This window comes from Phycodurus eques, unplaced genomic scaffold (assembly GCF_024500275.1).
Source record: "Phycodurus eques isolate BA_2022a unplaced genomic scaffold, UOR_Pequ_1.1 contig_26, whole genome shotgun sequence".
NCBI lineage: Eukaryota > Metazoa > Chordata > Actinopteri > Syngnathiformes > Syngnathidae > Phycodurus > Phycodurus eques.
The window spans coordinates 78206-93404 of record NW_026904023.1 but is presented as its reverse complement, the minus strand read 5'-3'; the positions used below and the strand labels follow the sequence as shown (position 1 = coordinate 93404).

Below are 15199 nucleotides of genomic sequence, written 5' to 3'. Positions count from 1 at the left end.
GGAATGATGGTTTTAATATGACTCCCCCATTTTTTTATAACACCCAAGGCCAGAGATACCTTCTTCCAGTCATATCGAAACCTTCTGCTGAACAGTCATAACGAAACCTTCTGATGTGTATAAAAGGAGTTAGATCAAATAAACGAGGTGTGTCATTCAGTGAACTTGCACTCTGGTGTACAGTTGATTGAATGAACCCAGAGACTCAGCCCTCTGGTGTCTTCTTTTTTCCTCTCTTTTTGGACAAAGAAAACGAATGCGCAGGGACGATTGAAGCTTCCATGATCTATTGAACATTGACAATTTTATTACGTCCTTATCAGACCCCACCGCCTGTCCTCGCCTCTGCCTGCCGCACGTCCCTTCCTCCACTGCCCGCCAACGCACCGAGGACGACCTCCATTACTTTCCCTAATAAGCTGTTCATCATAACCTATCTGCCTCCCCCTGCTCTTGGGTCCAGCTCCTCTCCATTCGTGACAAGATTTTTGTAAATACAGATCTTAATATACAACTTCGGGTTTTCTGGTGTACCTAATGAAATGACCGGAGTTCAAAGCACAAAATCTAAAAACCTTTTTCTAGCTAAGACATAACAAGTGATCAAAGGTGATGAATCATATCATAATAATATTATATCTATATCTTTATATATTATCTTCCATTGCTATGCTATGGACACAAACTGGTGGAATTCTATGTAGAGTGAATTCCCGGATACCTTCCAGACCAACCTACAATAGGTGAAACTGCATTATTGAGAGACCATATAAACATTTATTTTCCACAGTTTTACAGAGGTTTTAAACACATTCGATCTCATTTAAAAGCACTTAATCTTATTAAAAACCCTGTTGAAACACATTACGAATGTGTTTGAACACATAAATGAACAGTTGAAAAGTGCATATGCAACTGCGCCTTTCCTTTCCCACAGGCTAGGGCATTACATTAAGTAGTTCTACTGTAAAAACCCATAAAAATTATCACTTCGAAACCTGCGATATAGCGGGGGGATCACTGTACATAAATGTTGCTTGTGATCCCCCACGTAGACCCGTGCCCATCGATATCAGCACAGGACCAATGTGAAGACCCCGATCGAATCCCGGGACGTCATCGGCCGCTGCTACGTGGGATTTGAAAATCGATCCTTACTCCAAGCGAGGACGGAGGAGGCTGGCATTTCTGTGACAGCAGGCCGAGAAGTCACGAGATGTTCGGCTCCTGCCAGCAGGGCAGGAGCTCCGCCCCTTTTGACAAAGACAACCATTACTTCTTCTTTGGGGCTCCTGGAGCATACAACTGGAAAGTTGACCCTTATGAATACGTGATTGCTTGTTACATTTAATGCTGAGAGATCGATGTTAAGCTTTAAATTTGACGGGGCGTTACAGCAAGCTCAGTCAAGGACAAAAGTTTTTAAAAAGTCTGAATGTGGAGCGAGAATGCCTCGAGATGGGCATTTATGATGACGGGCCTTTCGAGGCAGGGGATGAAAATGAGAAGAACGCCGATCTCGTCCCCGCTCCTGCCAGCAGCTACCTCGGTGAAGCACTCACGCATCACTCTGTACTTAAGTCAAAATTCAGACACTTAGAAGTACTCATTTAACTCCTGTGCTTAAGTCAAAGTCAGAGTACAGACTATGAAAATGTACTTCATTAAAAGGTCCAAATAAATTTTGCCTGTCTTTGCACACAAAATAGTTGACCTCTTATTGGCTTACAGAGTGCTCATACTGAAAAGAAGCAAGGAGTAGAAAGTACAGATATCTTTTTGATCTGCTTCTTTTTTTTAAATGTAGGGAGTAAAAGTAAAATGTCGTCATGAACTAAATACTCAAGTAAGATACAAATAGCTGAAAAATCTACAAATTTCACTGCCATTGACTGCTTTAGATGTCTAATATCCATGTTAACTCGGAAGGCTGGCAGTGAATGACTTTTAAGTACAGTCAATTCAAAGTCATCATAAAGATAAATAAGTAAAGTACAGTAAGGTAGATGTAAAAAGTCATCCGAAAAAATCACATTCCAGGAAACTACAGCTACATGTTGTTTGAGAGCTGCGAGGACATTGTGGTGGGAGCGCCTGAGTACATTAAGAAGGACAGCAAAATATGAGGCGCTACGTATGTCGACGTCAACAAAGCCGGAAAATGGGACAAGTTCATCCCCACCAGGATAGACGGACAGAAGGACTCCATGTTTGGCATGGCTGCGGAAAATCTGGGAGACATCAATGGTGAGGCTTCTGATTCAAGAACTGGAAAAAATATGTTCCTGTGTTTGGAAAACTTGATTAACTCTACGGGCAATTTTTGAAGTCATATTTTGTGTATTTCTCTATATAGACGTTAACCACTGTTAATGAACAAATCTGATGTTAAAAAAAACAAAAAAAGTAGTGAACCTTATCTTGGATGATGAATAATAAGCACGGAATGTGCGGAGGAAATGTTCTGCTTGGGTGCTCAGTTGCTTTACCGAAATATTAAATGCAATTCACTTTTTGCTGTACAGTAAACCCATGACACCCCTAAATGTGTTTAGGAGTGCTTATAATAAGAATACAAACCATCAATGTACCACAAACTAATGCGGCCCTTTGGGGGGCATAAGCCAGAGCAAACTGTAGGCCGGTCCCAAGCCCGGATAAATGCAGAGGGTTGCGTCAGGAAGGGTATCCGGCTTGAAGTAGTTCTGAGCATGCCAGACAGAGAGAGAGACGCGATTGGTGCAGATTGTAATGGACATGTTGGTGAAGGAAATAGAGGTGATGAAGAAGTGATGGGTAAGTACGGCATCCAGGTAAGGAACTTGGAGGGACAGATGGTGGTAGACTTTGCAAAAAGGATGCAAATGGCTGGAGTGAACACTTTTTTCCAGAAGAGGCAGGAACATAGGGTGACCTACAAGAGCGGAGGGAGAAGCGCGCAGGTGAATAACATCTTGTGCAGACAATGTAATCTGAAGGAGGTTACCGACTGTAAAGTAGTAGTCGGGGAGAGTGTGGCTAGACAGCATAGGATGGTGGTGTGTAAGATGACTCTGGTGGTGGGGTGGAAGATTACGAAAGACAAAGGCAGAGCAGTGAACCATGTGGTGGAAGCTGAGACAGGACGAGTGTTGTGCAGCTTTTCGGGAAGAGGTGAGACAGGCTCTCGGTGGACAGGAGGAGCTTCCAGAAGACTGGACCACTGCAGCCAAGGTGATCAGAGAGGCAGGCAGGAGAGTAATTTGTGTATCTTCTGGCAGGAAAGGAGAGAAGGAGACTTGGTGGTGGAACCTCACATTACAGAAAATCATACAAAGATAAAGGTTAGCTAAGAAGAAGTGGGACACTGAGAGGACCGAGGAGAGGCGAAAGGAATACATTGAGATGCGACATAGGGCAATGGAGTGAGGTGAGGAGACAATTTTGCAAATTAAGCGCAAGCAAGACATTTGACTGACAAAACAGGTACTCGAAAGACAGAACATCAGATTAAAAACCTGGTATGCGAATGACCGAGATACCCAAGGTCAAAGTGAGAGTGTGTGGCACATAGATGAACATGGGTGTTTTGAAGTGTTTGACTGAAAGTACCTTTGTAATATTTAGTGAACACCTTCTTAAGAATTATGTTGCCTGAACAGGGACTTGAACCCTGGACCCTCAGATTTAAAATCTAATGCTCAACCGACTGAGCTATCCAGGAGCTAGAATAAATTATGGAATGAGCTGAGGAGACGAGGTTAAAATTAAGCGCAAGCGACCAGACACTGAATAAACAGGTGATCTAAAGACAGAACATCAGATTAAAAAACATGTATGCTTCTGACTGTGATAACCAAGGTCGAAGTGAGAGGTGCATCGATGAACATGTGTTGGGTGTTTTGAAGTGTTCAAGTGTCTGAATGATATTTAGTGAACAACCTCTTAAAAAATATGTCATCTGAATGGGGACTTGAACCCTTGACCTCAGATTAAAAGTCTGATGCTCTACAGACTGAGCTATCCAGGTTCTACAGGCAAAGAGGGAGTGAGGTGAGGAGACGAGGTTCAAGATAAGCGCAAGCAAGAAATTTGACAAAACAGTTACTCGCAAGACAGAACATCAGATTAAAAGCCCTGGTATGCGAATGACCGAGATACCCAAGGTCAAAGTGAGAGTATGTGGTGCATAGATGAACGTGTTGGGTGTTTTGAAGTGTTCAAGTGTCTGAGTTAAAGTACCTGTGTGATATTTAGTGCACAACTGCTTAAGAATTATCTCACCTGAACAGGGACTTGAACCCTGGACCCTCAGATTAAATGTCTAATGCTCAACCAACTGAGCTATCCAGGATCTAGAGTAAAGGAGGGAGTGAGCTGAGGAGACAAGGTTCAAAGTAAGCGCAAGCGACGACAATAAACAGGTAATCAAAAGACAGAACATCAGATTAAAAGACAGGTATGGTTCTGACTGAGATACTCAAGGTCAAAGTCAGAAAGTGAGAGGTGCATCGATGAACATGTGTTGGGTGTTTTGAAGTGTTCAAGTGTCTGAGTGATATTTAGTGAACAACCTCTCAAAAAGGATGTTACCTGAAGAGGGACTTGAACCCTGGACCCTCAGATTAAAAGTCTGATGCTCTACCGACTGAGCTATCCAGGTTCTATAGTCGAAGAGGGAGGCAGTAAACTGAGGATACTAGGTGCAAATTAAGCGCAAGAAGACTGACGAAACTGGTTCTCGAAAAACAGAACATAAGATTAATAGCCTGGTATCCTACTGACCGAGCTACCCAAGGTCGAAGTGAGAGTGTGTGGTTCATTGATGAACATGTGGTGGGTGTTTTGAAGTGTTCAAGTGATATTTAGTGAACAACTGTTTAAGAATTATCTCACTTGAACAGGGACTTGAACCCTGGACTCGCAGATTAAAGAGATGATGCTCTACCGATTGAGCTATCCAGGTTCTACAGAGCAAGAGGGAGTGAGCTGAGGAGACGATGTTCAAGCTAAGCGCAAGCAAGAAATTTGACGAAACAGGTCCTCGCAAGACAGAACATCAGATTAAAAGCCTGGTATGCGAATGACCGAGATACCCAAGGTCAAAGTGAGAGTATGTGGTGCATAGATGAACGTGTTGGTTGTTTTGAAGTGTTCAAGTGTCTGAGTGAAAATACCTGCGTAATATTTAGTGAACAACTTCTTAAGAATTATGTCGCCTGAACAGGGACTTGAACCCTGCACCCTCAGATTAGAACTTCGCAAGAGACATTAATGATGCAAAAGTAACTATTGTTGGTGAGAAGTAGTAACTGTAGTATAAATACTTCCTCAAGGAAAGTAACATGTTACTTTGCTCATTACTCATAACGGTGGGTTTTATTTTTTTTTGCATCACTTGTCATATAGCAGTCCTTAAAAACACAACCATTAAAGAGAAAGCATAACTTCAGCAGCAGCATGATCAGCTTTCCCTTGTCCTGTCATGAAATAAATCGATCGAGGCATTCAGCATGTCAAGTGAATCTCTGTGCTACTTTACTAATGTTGTTGAATGTCATTTAAAATATATTCCGTTTCAAGCTTGTCATGTCAGGAAGTATTTGCGCACTTGAGCCAGCCCAGCCAACTGCATCAGCATATTCATGCGCAGTATACATGAATGTGACAGCTTGTTCTTGTGCCTTTCTTTGTGATTTGTTCAATTGTAACCACCAAACTTCAACTGTTTAAAAAACATTGACGGCTTTTGAAGTGAAATAACCATGTTAACTGAGAAAGCTGGCAGTGAATGAGTTAAAGAACATTACCAGCCATTCAGCATTATATAATACAGTTATTTCTAATGCATAGTCATTAAAATATGATAGTTTCGATCAGGTTGTTTCTCATGTTTTTATTTCCAAATTGAAACAGATTTGTTTTATTCCTCTACATCCAATACTGTATATTTCTATCTGTATTTGTTTGTTTTTGTGAATACATAGCAAAGAAGCATCAAAGAAATGAAAGGTGAAAAAAAATAATTTTAAAATTGATGCTGAAGTGAATTAGCATCTGAAGTAGCAGTAAATGTTAGTGAAAAGTATGCTGTCATTTCAAGAAGCGTTTCAAAGGTGCAGAGAGAGGACCACGGCACAACAGCCGCTAGCACCACGGGGGGCCTGCCGGGGCCCTCGGCTGCTTCTCGATGCGCCCTACTTGTTTCTTCGCCTCAGCCGTGCTCCGAGAGTTGGCCAAGGTCAACCAGATGATGAGCACTATGGTTTTACTGTTCATTTGGACCCCTCCTTGAGCCGTCACCTAATCGTGGTGAAAGGGTTAGTGCAGACATGCCCAAAGTCCGGCCCCCGGGCCAAATCCGGCCCGTGTTCATATTTCCACTGGCCCGAAGCCTCTGTCATAAAACCAATAATATGTGGCCCGGCAGTGCAAAATACACGCGCAATTTTATATTTCACCACAGGATGGCAGTAAACTTGTGGCTGAACTCTCGCAGAGCCGTTTTGCCGCATGATCTGTTTTTTGCACATTTCTAAAATGGCAACTGGAAGTAAGAAAAGGAAAGTTGATAGCGAGGGCCGACGTTTCCAGGACAAAAGGAAGTCTGAATATTTTTTAACTGAGTTTCGAAACAATTGCGTCTGCCTAATTTGCCAAGAGACTGTGGCTGTGTTCAAGGAGTTCAATATAAAGAGGCACGACCAGACGGAACATGCTAATTACGACAAGCTAACTGGGAACGAACGCAGTGAAAAATTGAAGCAACTGGAAGCTGGTTTAACGGCACAGCAACACTTTTTCACAAGAGCCAGTGAGTCGAATGAAAATAAAACAAAGGCAAGCTATGAGGTGGCAACGCTGATTGCCAAGCACTGCAAACCTTTTACTGAGGGTGAATTTATTCAAGACTGTGTGATGAAAATGGTGGAGAACATTTGTCCTGAGAAAAAGCAACAGTTCGCCAATGTTTTCCTGGCTCGTAGCACTGTGTCACGAAGAGGCGAAGAAGTTTCTTCTGATATTGAGAGACAGTTGGACGCAAAAGGAGTGGAGTTTGAATTTTTTTCGTGAGTCTGTGACGAAAGCACGAATGCATCCGACAGCGCTCAGTTACTGATTTTTTTTAGAGGAGTGGACAGTGAAATGAACATGCGTGAAGAGCTACTTAAACTCCAGAGCCTTCAGGACCAAACAAGAGGGAAAGATTTATTTGCTTCTGTTTGTTCCGCCGTACATGACATAAAATTAAAGTGGAATAAAATCACGGGGATTATTACGGATGGCGCACCTGCCATGGTTGGCGAGCACAGTGGATTATCAACCCGAGTGTGTAACAAAGAAAGCGAAGAAGGAGGTAAAGCTATAAAACTCCATTGTATTATTCACCAAAAAGTTCTATGTGCCAAACTGTTTCCGTGGATCTCAGTGACGTTCCAGCCCACCTGCAGTAGGAGCTCATTGAGCTGCAGTGTGACACAGATTGTCGCAGCCGGTACCAACAACTCCCTCTTGTCAACTTTTACCATCAGCTGGATAAAGACAGGTTCCAAGAGATTCGTACATTTGCTAAGAAAATGTTGAGCTTGTTTGGCTCGACATACTTGTGAGAAGACATTCTCAGTCATGAACATGAATAAGAACCGCGTGAGGACAAGACTAAGTGACTCCTACCTGCGTGACATCTTGCGCATTAAAACCACCGCTTTTGAGCCAGACCTGCCCCATTTCCTGCAGTCGAGATCTCAGTATCACCTTTCACATTAATGCAAACATGTTTTTTGTTGATTCTGATGAATAAAGTTTGAGTTTGAGTCAAATTTCATAAAAATACTTTATTTTGCATTTCATAAATTTTTATTTTAACCTTCATTTATCCAGGTCAGGCAGTTATAAGATCTACCTAGCAGCAGACAACATAGTAAAACAGCAAAATAAAAATACAAAAAAGCATTTCCCTCGTCGGTAGCATGTAAAATTAATGCTGGCCCGCATGACAATTTTTTTTACGGCAATGTGGCCCCTGAGCCAAAACGTTTGGGCACCCCTGGGTTAGTGTGTCCCAATGATCCTAGGAGCTAAGTTGTCTGGGGCTTTATGCCCCTGCCAGGGTCACCCATGACAAACAGGTCCGAGGTGAGGGACCAGACAAAGCACGGCTCAAAGACCCCTAATGATGACGACAAACGATGGAGTTGGTTTTCCCTTGCCCGGACGCAGGTCACCGAGGCCCCCCTCTGGAGCCAGGCCTGGAGGTGGGGCTCGAAGGCGAGAGCCTGGTGGCCGGGCCTGCACCCATGGGGGGCACAGCCCGAAAGGGTTACGTGGGTCCCCCTTCTGTCATGGCCCTGTGTTTCAAGTTGTTTTTCTTTGTGTTGCAGTGTCTGGGTGAGCGAAGGTGGGCGTTGACATCGGTGACGCACCTGTCAGGCATTGTAATCATCAGCCTTTTTAGGGGGCACTGTAACAGTGTGTGGGCGTCGGAATATTCACTTGTTTTTGCCCCCGTGTTTGCCGCCGTTCTGAACGCTGTCCAAATTTAGGCTCTATACGATTATACCACACGGACCCGCCAAGGCTTTCCTCTGTCACCGATTCTGTTCATATCTTTTATGGACAGAATTTCTAGGCACCGGTTTGGTGGCCTCAGTATTGCATCTCTGCTTTTTGCAGATGATGTGGTTCTGTTGGCTTCATCAAGCCGTGACCTCCAACTCTCACTGGAGCAGTTCGCAGCCGAGTGTGAAGCGGCTGGGATGAGAATCAGCACCTCCAAATCTGAGACCATGGTCCTCAGTCGGAAAAGGGTGGCATGCCCTCTCCAGGTCGGGGATGAGATATTGCCCCAAGGGGAGGAGTTCAAGTATCTTGGGGTCTTGTTCACGAGTGAGGGAAGAATAGAACGGGAGATCGACAGGCGGATCGGTGCAGCCTCTGCAGTGATATGGACTTTGTATCGGTCCGTTGTGGTAAATAAGGAGCTAAGCCGAAAGGCAAAGCTCTCAATTTACCGGTCGATCTACGTTCCTACCCTCACCGATGGTCACGAGCTGTGGGTCGTGACCGAAAGCACGAGATCCCGGGTACAAGCGGCAGAAATCAGTTTCCTCCGCAGGGTGTCGGGGCTCTCCCTTAGAGATAGGGTGAGAAGCTCGGTCATCCGGGAGGGGCTCAGAGTAGAGCCGCTGCTCCTCCGCATTGAGCGGAACCAGATGAGGTGGCTCGGGCATCTGATTAGGATGCCTCCCGGACGCCTCCCTGGTGAGGTGTTCTGTGCACGTCGCACCGGGAGGAGACCCCCGGGGACGACCCAGGACACGCTGGAGAGACTGTGTCTCTCAGCTGGCCTGGGAACGCCTCGGGATCCCTTTGGAAGAGCTGGAGGAAGTGGCTGGAGAGAGGGAAGTCTGGGATTCCCTGCTGAGGCTGCTTCCCCCGCAAATCCATCCATCCAAGGGTGACAAATGTGCAACAAATCACCATATATCAAATCAACTGGTTTTTTTCTTCTTTAATTCTGTTTGCTCTAGTAGTTGGCAAGGGGAGTCCACTAATTACACTGGAAATGCAAATTTAAGAGCTGGATATCAAGTTTATTTAATGCCAAACACAAACAGTAACTCAATATAATAAACAATTCTTCTTTTATTCTTCCTTCTTGAACACCTGCAGACAAACGGCATCTTGACACGTCAACTCCTATGAAGAGAGAGGTTTTTTTTTAAGAATGATGATATCAATGTGTGTAAAAATACATCCTGATCAGTTAACAAATCCTGATGACTAGCCATTAGAAAGCCACCAGGTCCATTTTGTGCCCTTCAATCAAGTGCTTCCATCCACGATCGGCTTTCTCCCCTTTCCAGATGCAAACAAGCTTGTCTGTCCCCTTCCCAGTTCACCAGTCCAAATGATCATCATTGCATTCTTGTCTTAATTATAACCACATTGTGGAGGACTTGTCTGCTCAGTTGTCCTGCCATCGACTGGCAACCAGTCCAGTGTGTACCCTGCCTCTTGCCTGATGTCAGCTGGGATCATCTCCAGCTCACCTGTGAACCCTCATAAGTAAGTGCTAGAGAAAATGGATGGACTTTTCAATATAGAGGCATCTTTTCTTTCTTATGGGGCGAGATATGGCTCAAAATTATTTGCACGTGTTTTTCAGATCCACAAATATATCCGCGATTCACACGTGTCTTTCAAATACACAAATTATTTGCACGTGTTTTTCAGATCCACAAATATGTCCTCGATAACCCTCGATTTTTAATGTGCATTTATCATTTGTTTAGTTTGAGGGTGTATCTAAAAAAATTCCAAGTCTTTCACCGCCAGTGGGAGCCTCTCTCCATCCTTAATCTCAGCATCACCCATTTGCATCAAGTTGGCCTGCTGTATTTGACGGTGCTTGGCCCAAATAATCTTCCCGCTGGTGTCCATTGACACCTCCTCGCGGCCCACCTGAAGAGAAAACAAACAACAGATGAGATCGACAATGTTGTTTTTGTATGCTTGAAAGCAATGTGAAGTCTGCTTTTATATCACCTCCACGATATTGAAGAGTACTTACACTATAGTAACAAGGTACAGTGCTATCTTGATGAGTGCCCCAAATTACACGTTTTTGGAGTTACAAAGTCATGCTTGATCAACTTTTTGCTTTTAAGGTACTGTAATGCCCTTGCAAGTGGGCAAGGAGAGCCACAATTGATGATGCACTTTCGGCTGTTAATTTAATATGAAAAACAGCCAAACACAAACACAAAATGAGAGGACCCATAAGGAGCTGCTGTAGGCCCCAACTCATGCCTAGAGGATCACACGCAGAGTAACCTAACCTCTAAGTCCGCCCACATTCACCATCCTGACACCAGTCACGAGGCCACGCTCCTTAAAGGCACACTTTCAACACATGAATACTACAGTGCGTACAGTAATACACTTTATAAAACCAGTTTATTTCTTCACACTCTTTTTATTGTTTAATTATGTTTTATACAATTTAGTTGTATTTGTCTTTATCAGAAATGCAGAAAAAAATGGCATTTCAATGGCATTTCAATTAATTTATTGGTGAAAAATTGAGTGATAAGCTTGGTCACGGAACAAATTAACCTTGTACGGCAAGGTATGACTGTAACTCACATTAAGAAAATGTTACATGCAGGAGCTGTGTGACTTCAATGATTAAAAATACTGTTCTTGTACTTACTTTGACAATGACCACGTGACCAGATCGGGACATCCCTAATTATTTGTAGGTTTTACACGATCAGGATTTTTGGGGCCGATCACCGATCAGCTAGTTTAAATTACCGATAACCGATCACCGATCCAATCACAAGATGGAACAATGTGTCTATTTAAATGACCTGTTCATTTACTGTATATACTTGTGTACTTAAATGCTCCAAAAATTATATTTACAATACATTTATTATTATTATTTTTTTAATTTTATTATTTATTCATCTATTTATGCCAGTGAGGCATAGTGACAGACAGAACAAATGAATGGTCTTCTATTAGATGTCAGGAAGTACATACAGTAATTAATGTATCCACTTTCTGTGACATTTTTGCTTGTTGGTGCGCTGTGAGATTTTCCAATTGTAACATACGTTCCTTGGCTCCATAAAGGTTTTAAATCACCGCTCTAGTCATATCATGTATTCTAATCAGTCAGGTCAAAAAAACATTACAACATGACAGAAATAATGGGTGCTAACTTACTGTAATTCAATTACTTTATCGTAATTAAATTACTTTACCCACACCGAAACTTTAGCGCAACATCTGCATGTTCGCTTACAACCGTTACTGCTAGCACTAGCTTGCTAGGATACATAACGTTTTGTTGCCTGCTTGCGAGCCGTATCGTATTAAAAGTACGGGAAAATACCTCAAGCAAACCTTCAAAAAAAAAAAAAAAAGGACAAACTCCGACTGCAACGGACAATCAAAACTGCTGAAAGGATTGTCGGTACCCCCCTACCCACCATTGAGGACTTGCACGCTGCCAGAACTAAGACAAGGGCGTGCAAAATCCTCTCGGACCGTCTGCACCCCGGTCACCAGCTCTTCCAGCTCCTTCCCTCAGGTAGGCGCTACCTTCCCTCAGGTAGGCGCTACGCAAACTAGAACTAGTAGACATTCCAACAGCTTCTTCCCTCTTGCGATCAACTTCTTAAACACCTAACCTATAATTCCATTACAACAAGCTGGCAATTTTTTGACTTGAGTTCGTTGTCACATTTCTGTGGGGCCAATTATGTATTACTTGTGCACTCACTGTAGTTGTCTCGCCATGCTGCACTATTTGCATATATTGGCCACTCATGCCAGAGTAGCATCTGCTCCATTTGCACACTGATTGAGGAGTATCTGTAACATTTGCACAACCGACATTGTCCCAGATGATCGCACTACTCGTCACTTTAAACCGCATACACTCCTTGAAGTCTCAGCGCCCTTTGCACAATGGTCATTGCACCGGACTATTGCAATATTAGTCGTTCGAACTGCTCTAAGTGCTAGAGGACTCTGCATCTTTTTGCACAATTGTTTTTTGTCAATGTCTTTATGTCCCCAAAGTGTTCTGTAAATTGACTGTTTGTTGTACTAGAGCGGCTCCAACTACCGGAGACAAATTCCTTGTGTGTTTTGGACATACTTGGCAAATAAAGATGATTCTGATTCTGATTCTGATTCAACGAACGTCTTCTCCTGCGCTCAGGTGCCCATTAACATACGTTTTCCCCCATTTTGTCCTGATAATACAGTCGGCGCGATCCACTCTTATTGTCGTCGCCACGGTAACGAGTGTATCCGGTCGCGTTTGAGTTGACAAGATAAAGCCCAGTGATTGTAAAAAACAGTTGTTTTTTCCGGAGCCGATCAATGACGTCATTGTTCGGATCGACGAATTATGACATTAAAGCAGATCAGCCGTTCAGCATAAAATGCTAAATATCGGCCTATACCAATAAGGCCGATCAGATCGGTGTGAAATCTAGTTATTTGTTGAGACAATATGATGGGACAGTCATTAGAAATGCATCGTTTAGATAGAAAACCTGTATCATGCTGAAGCATAACATTTTCGGTTACCAGGACAAAAACAGTAACAAAACAGATGCTATACCTGGTAGTCCCAGATTTTGACCTCACGGTCATCAGCCCCTGATATCAAGTCAGGCTTGTCTCCTCCACTGTAATAGTCGAGGCAACTGACCCCTTTCTCGTGGCCTTCAAAAGTGAAGTTGGGAGAGGATGAGCCCAGCTGCCAAACCTGAAACAACAAAAGGACACAACTAAATAATTTCTTTCAATATTTTGATAGAACAATATGGAACAATATACATTTTGTGTATATATATATGTATATATATATACGCTTGACTGACTTGGAGCATTTCCTGCCGACACGATGCTTATATAGAGGAAAGGTGGACGTGACTGAGGACAGCATGCGGACGTTAAAGGGGGGAGGGTGCACGTGATAGAGGACGCTAAAGGCACGCCCCCAGTAGGTATATAGCGCCGGTATGTGCATTGTGCAAAACAACATCGGTTTGGCTAAGGACCCCAAAAATGGCACCTACGAAGAGACATGCTTACAAAGCACAGTTTAAACTGCAAGCTATCAGTACGCGGAGGAACATGGGAATCGAGCAGCCACAAGAGAATTCAAGATCAATTAATCCATGTTTCGCAAGTGGAGGAAGCAGGAAAACGAGGTTCACCAAGTCAAGAAGACGAAGCTGAGTTTCCACGGAAACAAGGCTAGGTGGCCCGAGTTGGAAGACCAACTCGAGCAATGGATTAATGAGCAAAGAACAACCGGGAGAAGCGTCTCTACAGTCACCATTCGACTTAGGGCAATAACGCTTGCAGAAGAAATGAAAATCGAACATTTTCAAGGAGGTCCATATGAAATGGCGCCATCTATCCATCCGGGCAAGGACTACCGTGGTGCAGCAACTTCCGGCGGATTACAAGGACGAGCTTGCCATCTTCTGCTCCTACTGCAATAAAAAGATTGCCGACAAACACATCCAGCGCAACCACATCACCAACATGGACGAGGTGTCGCTCACTTTCGACATCCTGGTGAACCACACTGTAGAGAAGAAGGGGACCAGCACGGTAGCGATACGCACAACGGGGCACGAGAAGTCGGCTTTTACTGTTGTGCTTGGTTGCCATGATAATGGACAGAACCTGCCACCTATGGTGATATTTAAGAGGAAGACACTGCCTAAAGAAAAGTTTCCAGCCGAAGTCATCGTTAAGGCCAATCAAAAGGGCTGGATGGACGAGGAGAAAATGAGAGAGTGGCTGAGTGAGGTGTACGTAAAGAGACCGGCTGTTTTTTCCACAAGTCACCGACCCTGTTGATCTGTGACTCCATGCGCGCCCATCTCACAGCCGCTGTGAAAAACCCAAGTGCAACTAAGACTGGGAGGCAACGGCGGGCGTGTTACGCCACCATATGTGAATGGATTGTGGATGCCTGGACTAAGGTATCTGCTTTGACTATTGTCCTAGCTTTTGCGAAAACCGGCATCATTGCTGAACCCCCCCCCCGGCAAAGAGACTGACTCTGACAATGACGAGAGGGAACCTGGCGTGTTTGTTGGAGAACTTGCCCAGCTCTTCATTTTGGATACAGAAGATGAGGACTTTGATGGATTTGTGGATGAGGATTGATCAAAAAATAACGTGAGTACATTGTCAAATACTTAAATAAAGTACAACCGAACTCAGTTTTGCTCCAGCTGCCTTTTTAAAAACATAGTTTTAGCGTGCATGCATGCTACTGTATGTTTTAAGCGAGCGTATGTTTTACCATGCCTGCGCCCAATAATACGGTTCGCCTTATGTATGTGTTAAATACAGAAATAGAGCCCGTAACTGAGACTGCGCCCTATGGTCGTGAAAATTCGGTACTTGTATCGGGTGGCACACACACTAACAACGCTCTGAGTTACCGAAGGTTCCGGGGCGTGGACAGCGCGCCCGGAGTGAACTTCCCAACGCACTCTATGTTGATATGTTGTGCGTTTGTTGTGTCGGTGCGACCGAGTGTAATGCTATTGCAACCCCAATTCCAATGAAGTTGGGACGTTGTGTTAAACATAAATAAAAACAGAATACAATGATATACAAATCATGTTCAACCTATATTTAATTTAATACACTACAAACACAAGAT

General features: G+C 43.7%; 2 non-coding genes across 2 annotated transcripts; both read right to left on the bottom strand.

Moving 5' to 3' along the window:
* Positions 1 to 4258: 4258 nt before the first annotated feature.
* On the bottom strand, positions 4259 to 4333 carry trnak-uuu (transfer RNA lysine (anticodon UUU)). The gene has a single exon. It is a non-coding gene; the product is annotated as a tRNA-Lys (tRNA).
* Positions 4334 to 4569: 236 nt separating this feature from the next.
* trnak-uuu (transfer RNA lysine (anticodon UUU)) lies at positions 4570 to 4642 on the bottom strand. Its single transcript has one exon. It is a non-coding gene; the product is annotated as a tRNA-Lys (tRNA).
* Between the last annotated feature and the right edge of the window lie 10557 nt (positions 4643 to 15199).